Source organism: Cavia porcellus, unplaced genomic scaffold (assembly GCF_034190915.1).
Source record: "Cavia porcellus strain 051 isolate PalLab524CR breed Dunkin Hartley unplaced genomic scaffold, mCavPor4.1 scaffold_23, whole genome shotgun sequence".
NCBI classification, from domain to species: Eukaryota; Metazoa; Chordata; class Mammalia; order Rodentia; family Caviidae; genus Cavia; species Cavia porcellus.
This window is the reverse complement of record NW_026947506.1, coordinates 35,156,037-35,176,106: the sequence shown is the minus strand read 5'-3', so window position 1 is coordinate 35,176,106 and position 20,070 is coordinate 35,156,037. Positions and strand designations below refer to the sequence as shown.

Here is a 20,070-nt window from a genome sequence, read left to right as displayed (position 1 = left end):
TCAATGGCTAATAGGAATTTGGGGCTGGCTTTAGGTGATCCATAGACTCAGGAGGGTCAGTACCAGTGGACGTATATGTCCAGATGCCCTTAACTAAAGGAAGATGAAAAGGAAACACCAGTTCTCAGTGGAACCTTCAGTAGGCTTCTTGGTAAGGAGACAACTCACAGTACCTGCCACCCAGCTCTTAAGGAACACTGGAAACTTCTGGTCACTTCCTTCACTGTTGAAGAGAGCCTGCTGTGAGTTCTGAGCTCACCATTCCTGGAGGACTCCAGTGCAATCCCTCTCCAGGGACACACAGATGACAGTGGTGATGTGGGCCTTAAACTTGTTCTCACTTGGGATCGCAAACCTTGGTTCCATCCAGCCTCCAAGACATCCAGCAATTACTAACTTGCCTAAATTGGAAATGATAGCAGCACTCGAGGGGTGACAGGATCACAAGACAAAGTGACACAGATGCCTTCTGACTGTTGAGGTGAGGCATTCATACTCTAAGGTCCAAACCAGGCAGAGTTGCTGCTACCCAGGTCCTCCCTCAATTGCTCCTTTGGAAGTCTCAGGGCTGAGCACCTGTCCCCTGCCTGGTGAGCATTCTTCTTCCTCTTCCCATTCACTTGTCCCCAGCCCCATCCAGAATCTTCTCTGTGGCAGGCACAGTTCTGTTCCCTAATTTTCTTCCTCCAGGGACTCCCTTGCCAGGCTACAACTTAACACTGAGCTCTCTTCACAGAGGATCTGGTCATCAAGAGTTTCTTGGGCTGGGACATGAACCTGAGGGCCTCTGACAAAGTGAGGTCCTTTCCCCCTGAGCTGGGCTCTCTTTGTGGCAAATCCCAGGGAGGGAACGATCCCAGTCCCACAGTTACTCTTATGTCCCTGCTAGGAACTCCCACCACATCCTCCCAAACTCCAGCCCCTTTAGGACTCAGCATTTTCTGCCTTTCTGGCCCACCTGGGCCTGCAGGCTGCACCCTGCTTTGCCAGGGCCCTCTGTGAACTGAGCCCAGGCAACAGTCTCCCTGCATACGCCCTCTCTGGCTGGGGCTACATGAAGCACCTGGTCTTGCCTCTCAGCTTTCAGGGAACCCCTTTTCTCCAACTTAAAAGACCCCAGTCTGATCCAAGTGACCTCAATGCCTAGTCTCAATTAGATCCTTGGAAGAGCCACCTGGGCATCATGTACTCCCTTTTCCTCACAGCTCTCATTTGCAAATGACTTCCAGCCCTTGACTTTCTCCAAATGACCAGGCCATTCAACATCAGAGCCTTTTCTCTGACTGGGGCCCTGCTGCCCCTTCTCAGTCCATGTCCCCACATCCTTCCTCCAGCTGTGCCTGCTGAGAGTCCTCTCTCCCTGAAGAACCTCCTGGCCATGGTCATTGCCTACCTCAGCCGGGCTGGCCTCTTCCCCTGACAGTACCAGAGGATCCACTTCTTCCTGGCCCTGTGAGTACTGCGCCTCCCCCCACAGGCCATGGTCAGCCCCAGAGGGTGGGGAGGGGACTCTAACCTGGCCTCTGGCTTTAAACCTCTGTACTGCTGACTGTAGCACAGGGGCATCACACTGCATGCTCCCATGCTCCTCTTAGGAATCTTGCAGTCTGCCCTCACGTTGGTTAAAGCATGCCACCAGGGGAAACTGAGGCCCCAGACAACAGAGGCAGGAAGAACCCATATGTGGGCCTCAGTCCTCAGGCCTGAGGGTGGGCATTTCTGACCCTTTGCGGTTTCCTTCCTTAGCAATACCAAATGTCTTCTTGTCCCCTCCTCTGGGTTTCCTAGACCCATGGCCCATGCATGCCCTCCTGACAGGCACACACTGAGTGTAATGTGCTCCCTGCTGGTCCTTCTGACAAGTCTCTCCACAAACCAGGGAGCCTAGGAGCCAGGGAGCCAGGGAGCCTGTTTTGCCTGATCAGCTTTCATAGACAGGCTCAACGCTCACTTGCCACGTGGCTCCTGCACTGCTAAGTACTTCATGCTAAATTCTTCACCAAGGCCTAGCTGTCCCCAGAACTCACCCGCTCTACAATCTCTCTACACCCACACCAGCTCATCATCTTGATATTCCCTCCCTTTCTTTCAATGCTCCTGCTGAGCACCCTTCTCTGCCTCTATCTCGTGTTTTCTGTCCATGTCTTCACAAACTGAACCGGAATAAAAAGTATGTATCTTCAAGTCGGTCAAAATACCCAAACCTGGACAGCTGTGGTGCTGCACACTTACATTCCCAGCCACTCAGGGTGCCGTGGGGGTTGGATTATTTGAGTCCAAAGGTGAAGCCCAAGGGTTCAAGGTCGAGTGACTATAATCACTTTACTGTGGGAGACTGAGTTAGGAAATGGCAAGTTTGAGCCAGACCTGGGCAACTTAGTAAGGTAACAAGATAATTTCCAAAAGGGTAATTTTTAAAAAAGCAATGGGGATATAGATCAAGAACTCTGGATTAAGTTCCCAGTATTGCAAACAAAATTAAAAACTCTAAACTGTGTGCCTCCTTCCCTGATCTCCCTTTTGTATTCCGACGGCACTGTCCTCAAGTCCCTGCTGACAAAGGACATTCTGTACTCTAGATCCTTGTCTCCCCTCTCTCTACCTAAAATACCCTTCAGAGAGACAACTGCTGACAGCTGGGTCTTGCACTCTAAAATAGCCAGCTTAATCCTTTTCATTTCATTTTCTGTTCTAGCACCAAGTCCACGGGGCATGCACCATGGCGTTTGTCTACAGATAAAGCTGGCATTCCTTCCTTCATTCATTCACTCACAGAAACATTCTGCAGTGCACCCTCTGCCTGAGATCTTAACAATGGGAAAAGACGTGGGAAAGACTGTGGAATTCACGAACACTCTCAGCAAAGTCCTCCTGTACTGGGCAGGGTGGGCAGGACACAGAAACATACCAAGGTTACCCTAAGCAGATGCTCCCCTGGGGTCAGGAGACAGGTATGTACACAAAGGACAAGCTACAGAGAAAGGACAGGATGCACATGGGGAGATAAGAGATAATTTCAGCTGGTGACGGGGCAGGAGGCCACCTCAGGTTCTACACAAGGGTCCTGTCTTCATCCCTGGCTTGGAAAGCGCCTTCAGAAGGGCCCCATGTAGCCTATGCCTCTGCACTCATACCTGGCCCTTAGGAACTCTGGGCTGATGGCATCCTGAGCTGGAAGGGGCTCATCTGTTCTTCCCAGAGCTGACCCAGGACCCAGCTTCTTTCTAGTTATGCCCTGGACCAGAAACTTGCTTTTGTTCCCAGCTTCCTGGCCAATGACATGGAGGACGATGACCAGGTTCCTAACCTAACATATTATTCTTCCTCTATAGGAGGAACTTTGCCAAGATTCTGCAGTTCCATACACTGAACTACCAGTTCATCTGCATGGGCTGGGACCTTAGGATGTGAGGTGGGTGAGCCTGGGCTGGCAGGGACAGGCTAGATTGGCACAGATGGGAACAGGGGATACCAGGGATGGGTGACAAGGAAGACTGGCTGGACATGAGGGTGGTGTCACTGCAGGTCTTCATTCACTCTGGAGTTGCTTTCCTTTCCAGATCCAAGCTTATGCTCCTGTGTGCTGGGTGTGGGGCTGAGGTCGCACCCTCATTCCAGGGACCCTGGAACCCTGAGGACAGTGACCTCAAGGTGTGTGTGCATGTGTCCCAGAGTTCAGACAGCATCGCTGTGGTCTATCTAGAGAATGCAGGGAGCACAGGGTAGGCTCCTCTCATCACCCTCCCACCCTGTGCACTGTCCACACATCAGGAACCAGCCCAGGCCCAGGCCCAAGGTTGGCCTCTCCCTGTCCCCTGACACAACCAACCAAATTGACAAGCAGACAACAGAAGGTATGACAAACTCAACTTTGGAGTGTTGTCTTGGGTGGTACAACACTGCACAGACTTCACACACACACACACACACACACACACACACACACACACACACACACCATTGTCTCAGAGGCACAGATTTGGTAGGGATTATTTAATTCAGAGCAATGGGGTCCCAATGACAGTGCAGATTAAATGCTGATTTCTATCCCCAGTGCATACCTACTAGACACAAACTTCCATCTCTCCTTCTAAAAGTTGTTTCTGTTTGTCGTTTATTGAGGGGGGTATAATCCCTTATGGATATCTTTTGGAATTTAGTTAAATGTGGAACAAGGAGGTATCATATGGAATGGAATTAGCCTATGTGTTCCTCCTAGTTCACATCCACAGTGATATGGCTTGAGTGCACCTGGGGCATCTTCTGTCTCCTGTGCCACTTCTGGAAGAATTTCTCCTCTTGAATAATTACATGTCTATGTGTCAGCAGTGCAGAACCTACCTGACAGACACAAGATCGTGAGTTTGTTCCCAGGTACCATAAATAAGTAAATAAATACATATCCACCTTCAAATTTAGGGCCATGGGTATCTGTCAGAATCATGGCAGATCCACGAGCTCCATGGAGGTACTTTGTCATTTAACACATTACAGTATGCATTTGCACAGATGAGTAGGCCAAGATAAACTGTATGCGATCAGCCAAATTTAGGAGCAAACATGTTGGTGACATAAAAGGGAGTGGGATTATAGATTAATCCCATTCATGGTCATGACGTTGACAGATTTACTAGTTATGTTTATAGTGTGGTAACAAGTGCAGATGTGAAGGGACAAAACTGAAAAATGTGAGTGACACGAAACATGCCATCTTCTCCAAGGGTGCTCTAGTCCCCAAGCATAATCACCTCAAGGCCTCATTGTAAAGCATGAAGCTGAGTCTAACTGAAAGCATCTTAAGTGATTTTTGGAATGAAGTACAAAAATTTTGAACCACACCTGGGGTTAACAATGAAGGATTAGAGATAAAGTTGGATTTGTAAACTGATTGAAACTACAGTTGGGAGTGAGTTAATGTGTCACTCTTCATCTAGAAAACTGACCCCATGAAGCCTGACATAGTCTCTCTTACCTATTTCCAGATCTCTGGGCCTGGACAAGATGAACCATTTCAGCACAAAACCATGCTGAGACTAACCATGGCCTAGGAGTGGGTTAGAAAGCTTCTTGTTTAGATATCTCGAAGAATCCAGACTTTTCCAGAAGAACTCAAAGATAATTAGTGTACTGTATTTCCTCCTGGATCTGGGGAGTTCATGGAGGGACAATGAGCAGCCACAGTTTTTGGAGTCACCTTCTAAATTTTACATTCCTAATTCCAATTGCTGCTGAGGTGGAAGTTGGTGGTATGGTTGTCTTAGTTAATTCTTGTTGCTGGGAAAAAGTACCCAACATTCACAAGTTAGAGGAGGAAAAGGCTTACTTTGGCTCACAGTTGACAGAAGTTTCAGTCCATAGTCAGCTGGCTCCAAGGCACCATAGCAGAGGGACACTGCAGAGAAAAACAGTACATGGCAGGGCAGGCATGAGGCAGCAGTGGTGGTGGCAACCCTAGCTTCTTTCTGTCCCTTTATATTCCATCCAGGCTATAAACCTATTGATTGGTGCCACCCACACCCTAAGTATGGCTTCCCATTACCCACATGCAGAACAGGACTATAAACCAATCAGTAGACTAATCAATTATCATATTCCTAATTCACATTCACTCACCCTAGATCTACCACCTCTGAGCAGCCCCACTTCTAAATGCCTGAAGCTATGGGGGGGGGACAGCTAGATACAAGTCATAACAATGATTTTTGATATATTTGGTTTCCACAGTCTTAAAATCAACTGGAGACCTGCAGATAGTTTGGGAGGTAATTATTTTTAAAGTTTGATGTGAAGGTCACAGCAGTGTCACAGTTTGCTTTAATACACAGTACAAATTTTATTTTTTAACATATTTGGTATAGAAATGTTTATACTATAGTATTGTACTGTAATTCTGTGATATGATAGGTATTTATATCTTATAATACTGTTCTTATAATGTTCAGTGTCGGACATTTCAAGTGATAAATATATCTATTACTATATTTATATCTAGACATATATCTATATCTATATCTATATCTATATATATATATATATCTCCTCCTTTAAGAGTTCTTTGGTCTTTTATCTGTTGTACTCACAGATCCATTTTATTTATAGGTAGGTGTTGCTGTCCCCTTAGTTTTGTGACTAGAAATGGTAACTGGATTCTTGTTCTTCATTACTGACTTGTGACCACTGAGCTGTGTCTTGAATTCAGCTTGATTCATGCGTCTGATGTGGGACTGAAGGCAGAGTCATGCATTTCAGGAAAATAAAATGAAGATGAACTGTCTTTTCACCTTCTTGCATGTCGATCTGAATTGCTTATTTGCCATCAAATGGTATTTTCTCCCTGCCCCAGGGGTCTGTGGCTATTTGACTGAACTTCTTCACTCTGAAAAACAATCTCACTGATTTTTTACATAGGCAAAACAAAACCCCAAAACACTACAAAAGATAGATTATAACCAGACTTAGGCAGGAAAGAAGGGGGCAAGATTGAAGTAGAAAAGACAGTAAGACTGAGAGGAAGGAAGTAAACTCTGTGGGTAACTGGATAATCACCGTAGATTCCAAATACAGGAAAGGCGTCCCAGTGAGGGATGCCTGCCTGGGAATGGCCCAGGTAAAGCAGACAACACACAGGCAAAGTGGAGCCTCCCTTTGCTATTCCAGTGTCTATGAGAGGTTTTCTCACAACCTGTAATTCCAATTTTACACAACAGGTAGAAAACTTAGAAAAATGTAAACTGGAAAGAAATAAGGATACAGGAGCAATTTCTGAGCCCGGGGAGATGATTAGGAGGGCAAAAAACTGTCAAATAGAGGAGGGTAGAAAGGAAAGGGCTAACAGCATGGATACTGAATGGCTGCAGAGAAGCACCCTGGCAGGTGGGAGCATCAGAGACCAGGGAGCAGCCGAGGAACTGGAAGGAACTTCTGAGCCAGAAGAAAACAAGACTATAAAGCAGGCAGGCAAAGAGATGCAAAAGCAGTTAGAGGAGAAAGTGGGATGAGGGTTGAGTATGAGAAGAGCTGAAATGTGAAATAAGCTCAAAGTCTGATGAAATGTGTAAAGGAGAGAAGGAGGAAGGGCGAACAGAGCAAGTAAAGAGATGGATATTGGAACCTTTTAAAGAAACCGGTGTGTGGTTGTGAGTGCCTCACACAGTAAGTGTACAGTCCTGTACTGCACAGGACACTTCAACCAATGAGGTATCACATATACCGTGGTGGTTCCATGACAAGACATCGCCTACTGATGTTCTAACTTACACAGATGGGTCAAGAGGTCACTGTTGGCTGTTTGGACAATGACAATGTTAGCAAATGATCCGTTCCTCAGAACACGCCCCACCCCATCATTATTTCCTCATGCCTGACCTCAATGCCAATCAAGTCTACCCTTTAAAGATTGGAAAGTGCTTGGCATAGTGATTCCACCTGGAATCCCACCACTCTAGGAGCCCTCAGCAGGCACACCATGTATATATAAGGCCAGCCTAAAGGAAAGTCCAGTTTGAGCAGATCAAAGTTTACATTTTGTGGAATGGAAGAAAGCATCTGTCAGAATTCATGGCCACTTGTCAACCTTTTTCCAAGTCTGGGACCAGAGTCCCTAGCCTGGCTCCTCAGGATAGGTATGGCCTGGAAGTGGTATGGATGACAAAATTCTAGAATCATCAGCCGAGAGCCTGAAGACAGAAGAGATCTGAGAATGTGACCAGTTAAGAAAGAAGGGCTACAGATAAAGGAAGGAATCAGGAAGCCAGGGGTGGGAGTGGGAAAGGACGGGGGGTATAGGACAAGAGTGTTCAAAGGATGGAGAGCTTGCAGATCCAAGGAAGGGTTTAGAAGATGAGATCCAAGAATGAACAGGGGAGAGGTGACTCAAGCTGTGATGGTGGAGTGATTGTGTCAACTGGAGAAGAGAAGCTTAACTAAATTGATCAGCAATTCTACACCCCAGGGTGTAGAGAAACCACCCTAGGGCAAGTAATCAACTGGATGGTATAAGAGGAAATGAAGAAGGATGGATCTTCTTTTGTTTCTTCAAAGGAGCTCCAGTCTTTGCCTTCAACCTGGACATCATCTCCTGGCCTCCAGCAGACTCTTCAGCTTCTCACACAGATCCTTCAGCCTGCTGGCATAGACTCTTCAACCTTCCATCGCAGACCTATCAGCCTCCTGATACAGACTTGCACAGGACACTACAGTGAGCTCCAGACCTTGGCTGAATCCTTTGGTCTCCAGTGTGCAGACACCTTCTGCGTGCTTCCTCATCTGATTCTGTAGGTGGCCGCTATAAGACAATCTTGTAAATTCTTACACATTTGTAGTCTTGTGTTGTATCTGTTTCTCTAGTAAAACACTGACACACAAGCACAGTCCCCTCACTATGTGGGAAAAGGTGTCTACCAGAGGAAGAGTTTGTAGGCAAGGGAAGAGGGGATGATAAGGAAAACTGGGAGGAGATAGACATCAGCAAAGATTAAAGATGGAACATTGGCTGGGGGGGGTGGATAACAGTGAAGTGTTCAATGTTTTGGGAAGGCAGAGTTGGACTTAGGTGATCAAAAGCTGAATTCCAAAGACAGAGGCGTAACACTCAACTTGGGTTTCATTCCTTAGGCATGTGAATAGCACTCAGCCTGCAATCTCAGGCCTATGACCAAAGATGAGGACAGATTGGTCTTCATTTGCCCAGAAGGAGCAGAAGAAGAACCTACCTGATCATTTTGATCAAGTCCCTTGGTTAGCACCCCACTTCTTGCCTCAGTCCTTTAGGGAGTTTGGGGGGATAAGGAAGAAGGAGGAAAAGGAGGAGGAGGAAGAGAGAGGACAGTGAAAAGGAAGAACAAAAAGTGAGAGGAGGAAGAATACCATAGGGATAAAGGGGTTGGTTTGACTCAGGACCCCAGCTTCCTACATCTGTCCTCTGGCCAGAAGAGAAGTGTGAGTAGTCACTGGAGTTGGAAGAGAACTCACACAAGCATATATCTGGGTTTTTTGACTTCTCTATGTCAAAGAACCTGATACAGTGGGAAGAGAGGTCTAGGAAATGCTGTTGGAACTCATGCACCCCCCGAGCCATGCAGTGTTGGTCACTTGGGGGCAGAGGGATGAATACCCAAAGAAATCCCTGAATAAACATCTCCATCTGAAGCTTCTCAGTTGGTGGGGCGTCAGGAGTGTATACAATGAGATCCAGGGAAGGAAGGTGATAGAGGCAGGGAGATGGTGGCATCATCCACACAGGACTCCTTGAGACAACAAAGGTACAGTTGCTTCCTTGATCAGACCAGATATGACTACTCATAAGCCAGAAATGAGCTGAAAAATTCATCCACGGAAAGGAAGAACCTGCATGAAGGGAGCCCAGAAGACATTAAATAAAAGAGTGATGGTGGTGCGGAGAGAAATCTTTGTATATATTTTACTTGTTTCTTTAAATTGCTTTAAAAGAAATCAGATCTCAGGAATTGAGAATTTCAGCTCTCAAAAGTGGGATTCCTGGGCATAGGCATGTTTTTTTGTTTTTAAGTTACCTGATTAAAAATGGTGAAAGTTGTCCGTAAAAAACACAGTGGACAGAACACTGGACCAAGCATTTGAGTCCTATCAACAACCTTACTCAGAAACCCACCTGCACTGCCCCAGTCTTTCCTCTACCAACCAAGGCAGTAAGAGATCTGTTTTGCACTCCACTGAGTCACTAAGGGCACACGTGAGGGAAGTCAGCAGACAGAGTAGGGTGCTAACCGACACTTGCAGACATCTTGGGAGAGTCTGGAGCGCCAAGACCATGATGGAGTTTCAGGGAGCATCAAGAGAATCGAGGGCTGATGTCCGCAGCTGAGGCCGGTGTCCCCAAGACACCGACCGCATCCCTAGATTCTCAGGTAGAGAGCGCCTCAGTCTTGCCAGCTTTCCTGTTTGCCTTCCACACCTTCCCTTGGCCCGCGCTCCTGACCTCGCCGGCAGTGGTGTTCCCCCCGCCACCACTCCTGTCCTTTCTGGGACCATAAACTCACGCCCTTCCCCAGTGGGCTCCAGGTCTAACTGCTTCGCAGAGTCAGCGAGGCCACTGAAGAATCCGTCCATCTGGCCCCTCTGGCTTCTGCTTCGGGCTCTGCGCTCCCGACTCTTGCTCCTTTCCAGCTTCTGCTCAGCCACACGAACCTTGGCCCGCACACCTGCGCCTGTTTGGTACCAGGCTTGCCAGTACCCCTGGCCCCGAGGGCTACGAAATCGTAGCCCAGGAGCCAAATCCTGTGGTCCAGAAAAGTCAGCACTTGATACCGGAAGCTACCTCAGGCCAGAGCAGGCGCGCATGCGTAAACACGCAAGCGCGGGACGACAGGGACATGCGCAGAGCGCACCGGAAGTCCACGGCCCAGGCCTGGCCTTTATTCCCCCACAATTACCTGAACTTTGTTCCCTTAAAGACTAAACACATCCTGATTTAGGGAACTGCATAAGGTCTCTGCCTCCTCCAGTTATACACAGGCGCTAACTTAGGCGCAAAGGCTTCATGCAGCCCTGCATTCGTCTGCATTTTCTCCAGTTCCTTGTAGCGATTGCGATTGTGATTGTATATACTGGAACCCAAGTCCTCTCAACGTCTGCGACTTTACCGTTGGAAACGAGATTCTGACAAACGGAGAGTGCTTCGCGTTCCATTAACTGAAATGCTACCAGACGTTTCCCTCAGCATGAGGGTACCACAAATGCTCAGCGATGCTTTGCAAAGAAGGAGTAGAAATTGTAGCATATCTAGGATCAAGCACAGTGCTTAAAAACTGTCAAAGAAGAATCAGAAAACACCGAAAGAAGAAAACTGATGCCTGTGGTCTGACCTTGTGAAGACTGTTCAGCATTAGGTAGCATTGTCAGTTTTAGAAAATGACATGGCCATTGACTGGTCATTTCGGTTTTTTGAAGCTGAAATAATAAAGTAGTGCTCTTGCCCACTGGTTACTTAAAAGCTAGTAGTAGTGGGGATTAAAATTGCCATCGCCTGCCAACTGAGAAAATCCTCTCTGTGAATGCAGACAATGAAGAAAACAGTTTCATTATGGGAGAAGCATGAAGCAAGACTGGTGCCCATCACATGCAACACACTAAAGCACCTTTGAGAGAGAAACCTGTCTGTAGCCCCGAGGATCTGCGCCACCGTGCACTTGGTCTCAGGCTCAAGGGCAGCTGCTGCTAATGAAAGCGCTGGACTGCGGCTGGCACTGCATTCTCATGGGCCCTTCAGAAATCACCTGGTCGTACAAGGGGTTATCAGTGCTAGTTCATTGCCTTTATCTAGAGAAAAAGCAGAACTTTTCTGTGACAAACAGGCAGCTACAGCTGAGAGTGAGGTGCCAGGATGAAACTCCCAGGGCCACAGGGATAGAGAGACACTTGTCTTCCTTTTAGTTGACCGTTCAGAGAACTGTCTTCAGAAAAACGTTCCTGATTCTAATGCTGGCAAGCAGTTTATATAAATTTTTAAGAAATTTAAATATGAATCAAAAAGATAGAGGAGGGTGAGTTTTCTCAAATAAATGCTGTTTTTAAAAAGTGGGGGGGAAGTAGTGGATATGGCTCAGCGGCACACTTCCTGCCTGGCAAGTGTGTAGTCGTGAGTTTGATCACCAATCCAAGAAAATAAAAATAAAAAGGGCAAAAGACATGATACTAAGTGGACAAAAAATTGAAAGCGTTCACTCTAAAAGCAGCAATAAGACAAGGATCTTCATTATCACCACTCTTATGTAATATAGTTCTGGGAATGGTAGGCAGATAAATTAGACAAGAGAAAAAAGGAATAAGGATAGGAAAAGAAGTTAAATCATCATTATTCGTAGGTGACGTGATAACTACACAGAAGACCCCCAAAACACCACCAAAAGACTCTTAGATTTAATAACTAAATTCAGTAGTGTAGTTGGATACAAAGTCAGCACTCAAAAATCAATAGCATTCCTGTACACAAATAACATAAATTAGGGAAACAAACCTTTGATAACAGCATCCAAAAAAAATGAAACATCTAGGAATCTAACAAAGGAAATAAAAGAACTTTATCTTGAAAACTACAGTACTCTGAAGCAGGACATCAAAGAAAATATCAGAAAATGGAAAGATATCCCTTGTTGTTGGATAAGAAGAACCAATATAGTGAAAATGGCCATAGTTTCAAAATTATATTTTAACCCCTTTCTAGCTAAGTGGATGCACCTTGATACCATACTCTTAAGTGAAATAAATAGGATACACATGTTTAAATAGCACATCATTTCTCTGTTGTGAGAAACTGTAAATAAAGATCAAAATGTGTAGTAGGTATTACAAAACAGTGTTCAAATGGGGAGGGGACAAAGGGAGTAAGATGAAAAGCAAAGAAGAGAAAATTTAAAAATGAATGAAGAAGGAAAAATGGAAATAAACTTTTGTAAATAAGGAGTGGAAGAGAGGTTGAAAGGGAATGGGGGGAATTAAATTATATTATGTACAGGTTCCAATTCCTGATGATGAAAGTGACCATTATCAATACCTAAAATGTACCAATAAAAATTCCTTTGAAGATAAACTCTAATGTAAATCAGGTCTCTGCCCAAGGCATTGGATTTTTAAAGAATGTCCTCCTTTCTGGTATAGGTTATAACTGTGTGCTGTATGCCTTGTTTGAGAAATAGAGGCCCTGTTTCTTTGCATTTTAATAAATGATTGTAAATGCAAAAGGTTGTTATAAAGATGGAAAAGATTTCAGAATAGACCCTGAAGTATAGTAATGTTCAATAAATCACTCAATAGGCCTTCCTGTAGGTTGACGTTCATAGTCCAAAAGGCAGAGATTGTATGAGCTGTAAACCTCATAGCATAAAAAATATCAGCTCTTCACCAGTGTTGGAACTGTGAGGGCTGGGAGAACACTGTGAACTCTAATAATATGATTTTTAAAATTTAGAAAGAAACATAAACATCCCTGAATCCTTACAATTGTACCCATGCTTCTACTATTTAAAAGAAAACAGTTTTGAGAATCACAGGAGAACAACAAAGTTGCATGATAAATAATCCCCTGGTGCGAGCAGGGTAAACGAGTGTTCTGTTTCAGTTGTGTTGGGTAACTCATTAATTAATCTTGGGCTGCAGCTGCTCTATTATTTAGTTTGTATAACTGGTGGTGTTTGGTAAGAATATTATTATCCTGTTGAAAAGGACTGTATGGTGATTGATTATATCTACATACTTTAGGATTCTTGTTTTTGTTTTGTGAAGTGACAGGGTTTAAATTCTAGTCCATTTTTTTGCTGTTAGATTGCAAAGTTCATGGTAAAAAGCTAAATATAACTCACCTTTGAAACTTTAGTAACTTGTTTAGATCCTAAAATATGAATCTTAATACATTTTTAAAAAGAAGTATCAGAGTGCAATAGAAATGCCTTGCCAATACCAGCCTTTCAGCATAAGGGTCATTTGGAGAAATATTACAATGGAGATAGATGCCTGGCCACCTGGTACTAGACAAAGGAGGCAAGACATACCTTGCAGAAAAGACAGCCTCTTTAACACAAGGTGCTGGGAAAACTAGATATTTACTTTAGAAGACTAAAACTAGACCCCCTGGCTCTCGGCCTGCCCCAAAATAAATTCAAAATATATCAAAGACCTAAGTATACAACTTGAAAGTTTGGAACTCCCAAAAGAAACACTTGAAGCCATAAGCACAGGCAAAGATATCCTGAAATATGTCAGGAAATAAATCAAAATTAAGCAAGCATGTATCCAATTGAAAATTTCTACTCATAGGGAACACAACTGAGTGAAGAGACAGCTGTAGAATGAGAGAAAATCTTTGCCAGCTATGCTTTTGACAGAAGATTAAAATCTAGAATATATAAGCAACTCAAACTTAACAAAAAGTCAAATAGTCCAATCAAGAAATAGGCAAAACATCTGAACACACACCTCTCAAAAGAAGTACAAATGATCAATAACCAGATAAAAGTCAATGTGTTTACCCACTAGGGAATTGCAAATCAAGCTACGTGGAGATTCCATGTGTTCCCAGTTAGTATAACTATCTCTGGAAACAAAAAGAAACAATAAATTCAGGCAAGGCTGTGAGGAAAAAGCAACTCTGGGACACTGGGGATGGGATGTATATTAGTGGAGCCACCATCGCAATCCATGTAAAAGTTCCTCAAATAAGTTAACATCCACTAACATTTGCTCAAACCATGTCATTCCTTGGTACATATTCAAAGGAATTACAGTGACCATACCGTAGGAACTCCTGCATACTCAGATTCATTATGGCAAAATTCACAATAGCTAAGATAATAGGTCAGTCAAGGAGGCCACTGACACATGAATGAATAAGGAAAATGTGCTTCCCTACACAGTGGACTACTATGAGCCATAATGAAGAACAAATAAAGAACAACAGAGCGATACTTGAAAGAAATGCACAAAACTGTGATCATATGGGCGGTGCCACAGCAGGAGCCCTGCTTAGGGGAGAAGTACCTCACCTTGTCAGATGCCCTCAGGTTCTTGTCCCAGGCTAGGAATCTCTTGAGCACAGGATCCTCTGTGAAGAGAGCTCTTCATTAGCTTGGGACCTGGCACAGTGTTTCCCACAGGGCAAGAGAACAAGCAGTAGAGCTTGCCTGCCAAAGGGTGCAGGGCAGGCAGATGAAGAGAGGGGTTAGAAAGACTTTCAGCTGGCAGTGACACCAGCTGAACCCTCACTCATGGAAGAGCAACTGAATGAGAGCCTGAGTAGCAGCAAGTATCAGGGTGATTAGGACCTTTAAGCACACCATGGTGGCCCTGAGGCACGTGAATGCACCTCTTTCCTACTCAGAAACCATACAAGCGCTTTCTCCAGTTGTGAATGTGACCCTGTTACATGTCTGTTACCAAAATCATTTGCACTGAGCAAAATCACCAGGAGTTCTATGAAATAGGGGACTGTTGGCAACCAGGCTTTCTAATGTTGGTGGGGACATGTTTTAAGACTTATGTGACGACTTTCTTCTCTGTATTGCTAAGGAGGGATGGGGCCAGAGTCCTCCAGGTGTTGTGAATTCCTGGTTTACAGTGCCTTCCCTCTTTTGATCCAGGGTCTCCTTATCTAGCTGCCCAGTGTAGACCTCTTGTCCCTCCTGTGTCCCTCCTCCCATTTTTTGTAGCTCTCCCTCCTGACTGGTAACCTTCCCAGACCTCTTCTGTCCAGGCCCTCCCTTGTTAGCCCTGGAATTTTTTCATCTAACCCTACTTCCAGGGAATCCTTTAGGAACTTGACTGGGGACCCTGTTTCACAGACTGGGGAGAAGCATGAGGAGTTGCCATGAGTTCACCCAAAGGCTGCCTTCCCCTCCACAAAAAAATCCGGATTCTACTCTCCAAATTGCTTGTTATCCATGCTGTGTTTATATATGCAGAGTGCTTTGCCTCAGGCTCCCAAGTGATGGACTTGGAGCCCAGCCTCATGGGAGGTGGGGTGAGAGTCATGGGCCACCCGCATAGCACAGCTGACTTATTTCTTCACAACAGACATGTGGAAATAATGATGGAGATGTGTTGTGACAAATGGGTGCTTCCTTGACATCATCATGGAGCCAGTATAACAGTATGAACTCACCCAGTTGCGAGCCTAGGAGGGATAGGCAGACAGCGTCTCACACAGTCACCATCGCCTCTGTGGTCCATCACTGCCAACATGTAATATGTGACACATGACTGTCCACTGATTCTGTTGTCCAGCCACTCACTCTATGCACTTGCAAAAGATTTTCCTTATCCTGGAGCAGAGAGTCTCCCCCTGATGGGGTAAAAATGGACAAACAAATCTAAGGCAAGGCCCAGACCAGGATCACAGAACCACTGGCTTAATAAAAGCATGAAAGCCTGGTCTCCTCTCACAACCCCTAGGAACCAGCATTCTCCCTTCTGTTCTATGAATGGACAGCTCTGCACTCCCTGTGTGCCCTGCAATCCTGTGCACTAAGACCATGTTTGTCTTTGGGCACATTTCCTCTTCTTACTACAGCATCTTCACGGTCCCACCGTGATGCAGGATGTCAAGAGTTTCTCCCTTGTTCCGGGAGGAATAACAGTCCACTGTGTGGAGAGATGCCATGGATTTGTCTAGCCATTTGGCAATGGGGGACATTTGGGTGGTAACCACACTGGGATCCTCAGTCTTGTTTTAATCCATCTTGGTGACAAGGTCTGTCTATTCTTTGGGCTATGTCTGAGAGTTATTTGTTACTTTCATCCATGACACATTTTTTCATCAACCCTATAAAGATTTAAAATTGGAGAGTCCTTCCTGTGAGGACCTTTGGCCGCTCTCCCAGGGCCTCAAAAATTCCTCAAAATAGTAAAATCAGAATGACAATGTGCTCAAGCTATACCACTGTTTGTATATACCTGCAGGGGTGAAAGGCAGAACACCACAGGGATATGTGAATATCTATATTTATTGTGCCACAATTCACAAGAGCCGAGATACTGAACCAGTCTAGCTCACCATCAACGTGGCACACACACACAAAGACAGTGAAATATTATCAACCATAAAGAACACCAAAATTTCATCATTTGCAGAAAAATGGATGGAAATGAAGGTGATATGTTGAGGAAAATAAGACAAATACAGATATCATTTGTTCACACTGATATGGGGAATCTAAACCAGATGACGTGAAAGTAGAAGAGAGAATTTATTTGACAACAGGGAAGAAAGAAGGTAACAGGAATGAGGTAGTGAAAAAGAGCAGTGGTGAAGGAATATGATGAAAGTGTGTTTATGCATTGAAATTCAAGTTTTATAAAAGTAATGATAACTAATCACAAAATTGGAAAATGCAGATGCCAGAGCCTACCCTCATAGATCCCCATGTAGTGACCCTGACCTTCAACCTGGCTTCCAGGCCTTTCTTTTTCTTTTCTGACTTCCATTTCTCACTGATGTCCCTTCAGTTTTCATTTCTCTGAGTGAAGACTGCAGCAGGACCCCAGTGGAAGCCAAATGCCCACTGCAGTACAACAGGAAGCAAGAGTCAGAGGGCGGCGCAGTGGACGAGGCGTGACGCAGCAAGGTGTGCGGCAGGCCGGAAGGGTGTGTCTGAGGGGATGCTGGCAGCAGGCTGCAGTGCTGCTGGCCAGTGACAGCCTCTTCTGCAGCCTTGGTGTCCATGTGGCCATAGAGACCCGAGAGGGAAGCTCAGCCCAGGCCTCCACCAGCAGCACTGCGTGGAGTCCAAGTCACCGTCTCTGACCATGAGGACAGTTTCCACTTTGGGCACCCAGAAACCCCGGGAAGACTCTGGGGAAGAAGAGAATGAGTGCTGAGTGGGGAAGCCCGATGCTTCTGCCTAACATGGACTGAAAGGATTTAGATTTTCTGGCCTAGCAGAGACAAGCGTGAAAAATAAGGGGAAATACTGGAAACATGGTCGTAGGAACCTAGATCATGGGAGAGAGGCCAGGCGTGAGAGAGCTCATCTTGGTGTCCAGATGAGGAGCTTTCAAGCATCGAGCAGGATGGGACCTGAAAGGTGCAGGAAGGTGACTGAGCACAAGAGACGGAGTAGGATAAAGCAGCTGGAGGTTACTGGGAAAAGGCCAAGAGATGAACCAGATGCAGAGATTCCCTGACTTGGACTCAGTTGGGTCAGTGCACAGTGCCAGGTGACAACTGGGGACTAGAAATGTGGGCTGATGTCCCCTCTGCCTCTCTTCTACAGGCAGCTTCCAAGGCATCCCAACATGGCTCTCATCCTCCAGGTGCTACAGAAAAGCACATGGAGGAGGTCACCTGAAGGTGGAGGACTTGTCTCTTTACACCACTGTCATCATCACCTCACTGGGGAGAATCCACATGCAGTCTATGTTTGGCAGCCATGAGGGCTGGGCAGTAGGGTCCTGGATCATGGCCACCATGTCCCTTTCAGAACACAGCAGTGGAGATGTTCACATAATGCAGGACGAGTTGAATTTTGCAGAGGAGCTGCAGGCCCACAGCATCAGGATGGGCCTTGTGCTCGTCTGTGCGTGTTCAGTACTTTGTATAGAGGGAAGAGGACTCTCAGGGCCTGGAACCTGCTGGCAAACTTCTCGGCCAAATGACTGAGCTCTTCTGCTGCAGTGGGGTGGGTATTTCATCCAGGGCTACTTTATTGCTTCAGAGCTCTTTGGGAAAGCCATGGGGACTCCAAGGACCCCCATCCTGACAGCCTCCTTTAAAGACTCACACATCACATGGAAGAAAACTCCAAATTCTCAATCCTATCCTGCTCTACCACACTGTATGGTATGATAACCCTCAACTCCTTTTTGACCTGAAGAATTTGACACCAAGTACTGCTTTGTATTGAACAGAAATAGTGACACATTGTATACAGTAACTGAGAATACATATTACTACCACCCGTTATTTCAAGAATCAAAAAGTTCTATGTGAAAATGTTCAGAAGAATTTTGTGCAAACAAAGATAGCTTGGACCTCCCTACCAGTTAAATCAGCCTCTGGCATTTTTTCTTTTCAGATTGGGATGAGGTGGCCTCTCAGGGAGGTTCTAAACTATCATGCAGCAGGGGCACCTATCCCGAGCTGTCTATGCTATAAAAATATCAGGAAGTGAGAGAACAGCATGGAGTACTGATGGGACGGTGGAGATGTTAAGTATTTAGCTAATTCACATGAAAAATTTTATACCTCAAAAGAATGGACAAGTTTGATGGAGCAGCCAAGGCCCACTGCTATAGGCTTGGTCTCTGGCATAGCCATAGTGTGTAGTGGGGATCCTTTTGAGGTAGGATATATCAGGAGGAAGGAGGTCACTGGAGCTGTGCCCTTCAAGGGTCAGCAGGAGCCCAGCCCTGGGCTCTTGCTCTCTTTGCTTCCTAGCTGCTGCGAGGTGAGATTTGTTCTTCTCCCTGCCCTCACCATACTCTGCTATCCTGGCACGGAAGCAACTGGCCAAATTCCATCCTATTTGAGCATTTCTTAATGAAGTAATGAAGGCTAAAAACATCAACTAAGTAACTTGAGTTCGTTTTTCAAGGCTCTCCACAGGGACTGAAGTTTAGTGAATCTGAACAAGACAGAAAGAATCCAGGTCTAAGTGAGACCTCATTTTTGATGGTGGAGGTTGGTGTGTCTCAGTGCTTCTGAGTATAAAATGCTGCCTCTTGCAAGAGAAAGATTCTCACCATGTTACCCTGATGGAATAAAAGTTGGAATAGAGAAAGGAGGGATTATAGTACATTGAGCTGGAAAATATGCAGTAACCTCTGGACAAGAATTACTGCCCAGAAATTGTATGTCATTGAGCAGCCAATTTTCATTCTAGATCTTTTTTTCTCATTTTAAAAATAGTAATTTTGGGTGTGGTAAGCACACACTTGTAATCCCAGCTCTAGGGATGTCGAGGCATAGGAATTTCTATGAATTCAAAGCCAGCCTTGGCTATATTGTGAGTTCCAGGCCACTCTGACTACATAGTGAGAGATACTGTTATTTTGAGGGTTGACAGCAATATGGGAACCATAAATTTCTGTGATATGAAAAGGGTTTGCTACATTTTCAGCCAATTTGAGAATTAAGAAATTTGACAGAGGCATAATGACCAGGCCTATATTACACTCCTGAAAGTTGAGTCTGGATGATCACAAATTGAACCCAATAAGGGAATCTTAAGAGATCCTGCCTCAAAAACAACAACAACAACAAAAAATCCCAGGCATGATGGCACATGCCTGTAATCCCAGAAATTGGGAGGCAGAGGCAGGAAGATTGCTACAAGTTGAAGGCCAGCTTGAAATGGATTGAGACCCTATCACAAAAAACATAAAGAAAAAAATTACTTAGAAAGAAGCTCAATTGTGTAGACCTGGGGTTTATTCCATAATATCATAATTTAAAAATGTGATTCATTAATAATAATTTTGGGTTGGGAATGTGGCTCAGTGGTAGAGCTCTTGCCTTGCACGTACAAGGCCCTGGGTTCAACGCTCAGCACCACCAAAGAAAACCCTAAAAAACAAAAACAATAATTTTGTGGGGTTTGGGATATA

The 20,070-nt window shown here is 45.2% G+C and overlaps 1 long non-coding RNA gene across 1 annotated transcript; it reads right to left on the bottom strand.

Annotated features, from left to right (window-relative positions):
- Positions 1-4,097: 4,097 nt before the first annotated feature.
- LOC134472367 (uncharacterized) lies at positions 4,098-14,653 on the bottom strand. Its single transcript, XR_010042174.1, has 4 exons — positions 14,514-14,653; positions 6,081-6,224; positions 5,324-5,392; positions 4,098-4,341 (listed from the first exon to the last, which is right to left on the bottom strand). It is a non-coding gene; the product is annotated as an uncharacterized LOC134472367 (long non-coding RNA).
- Between the last annotated feature and the right edge of the window lie 5,417 nt (positions 14,654-20,070).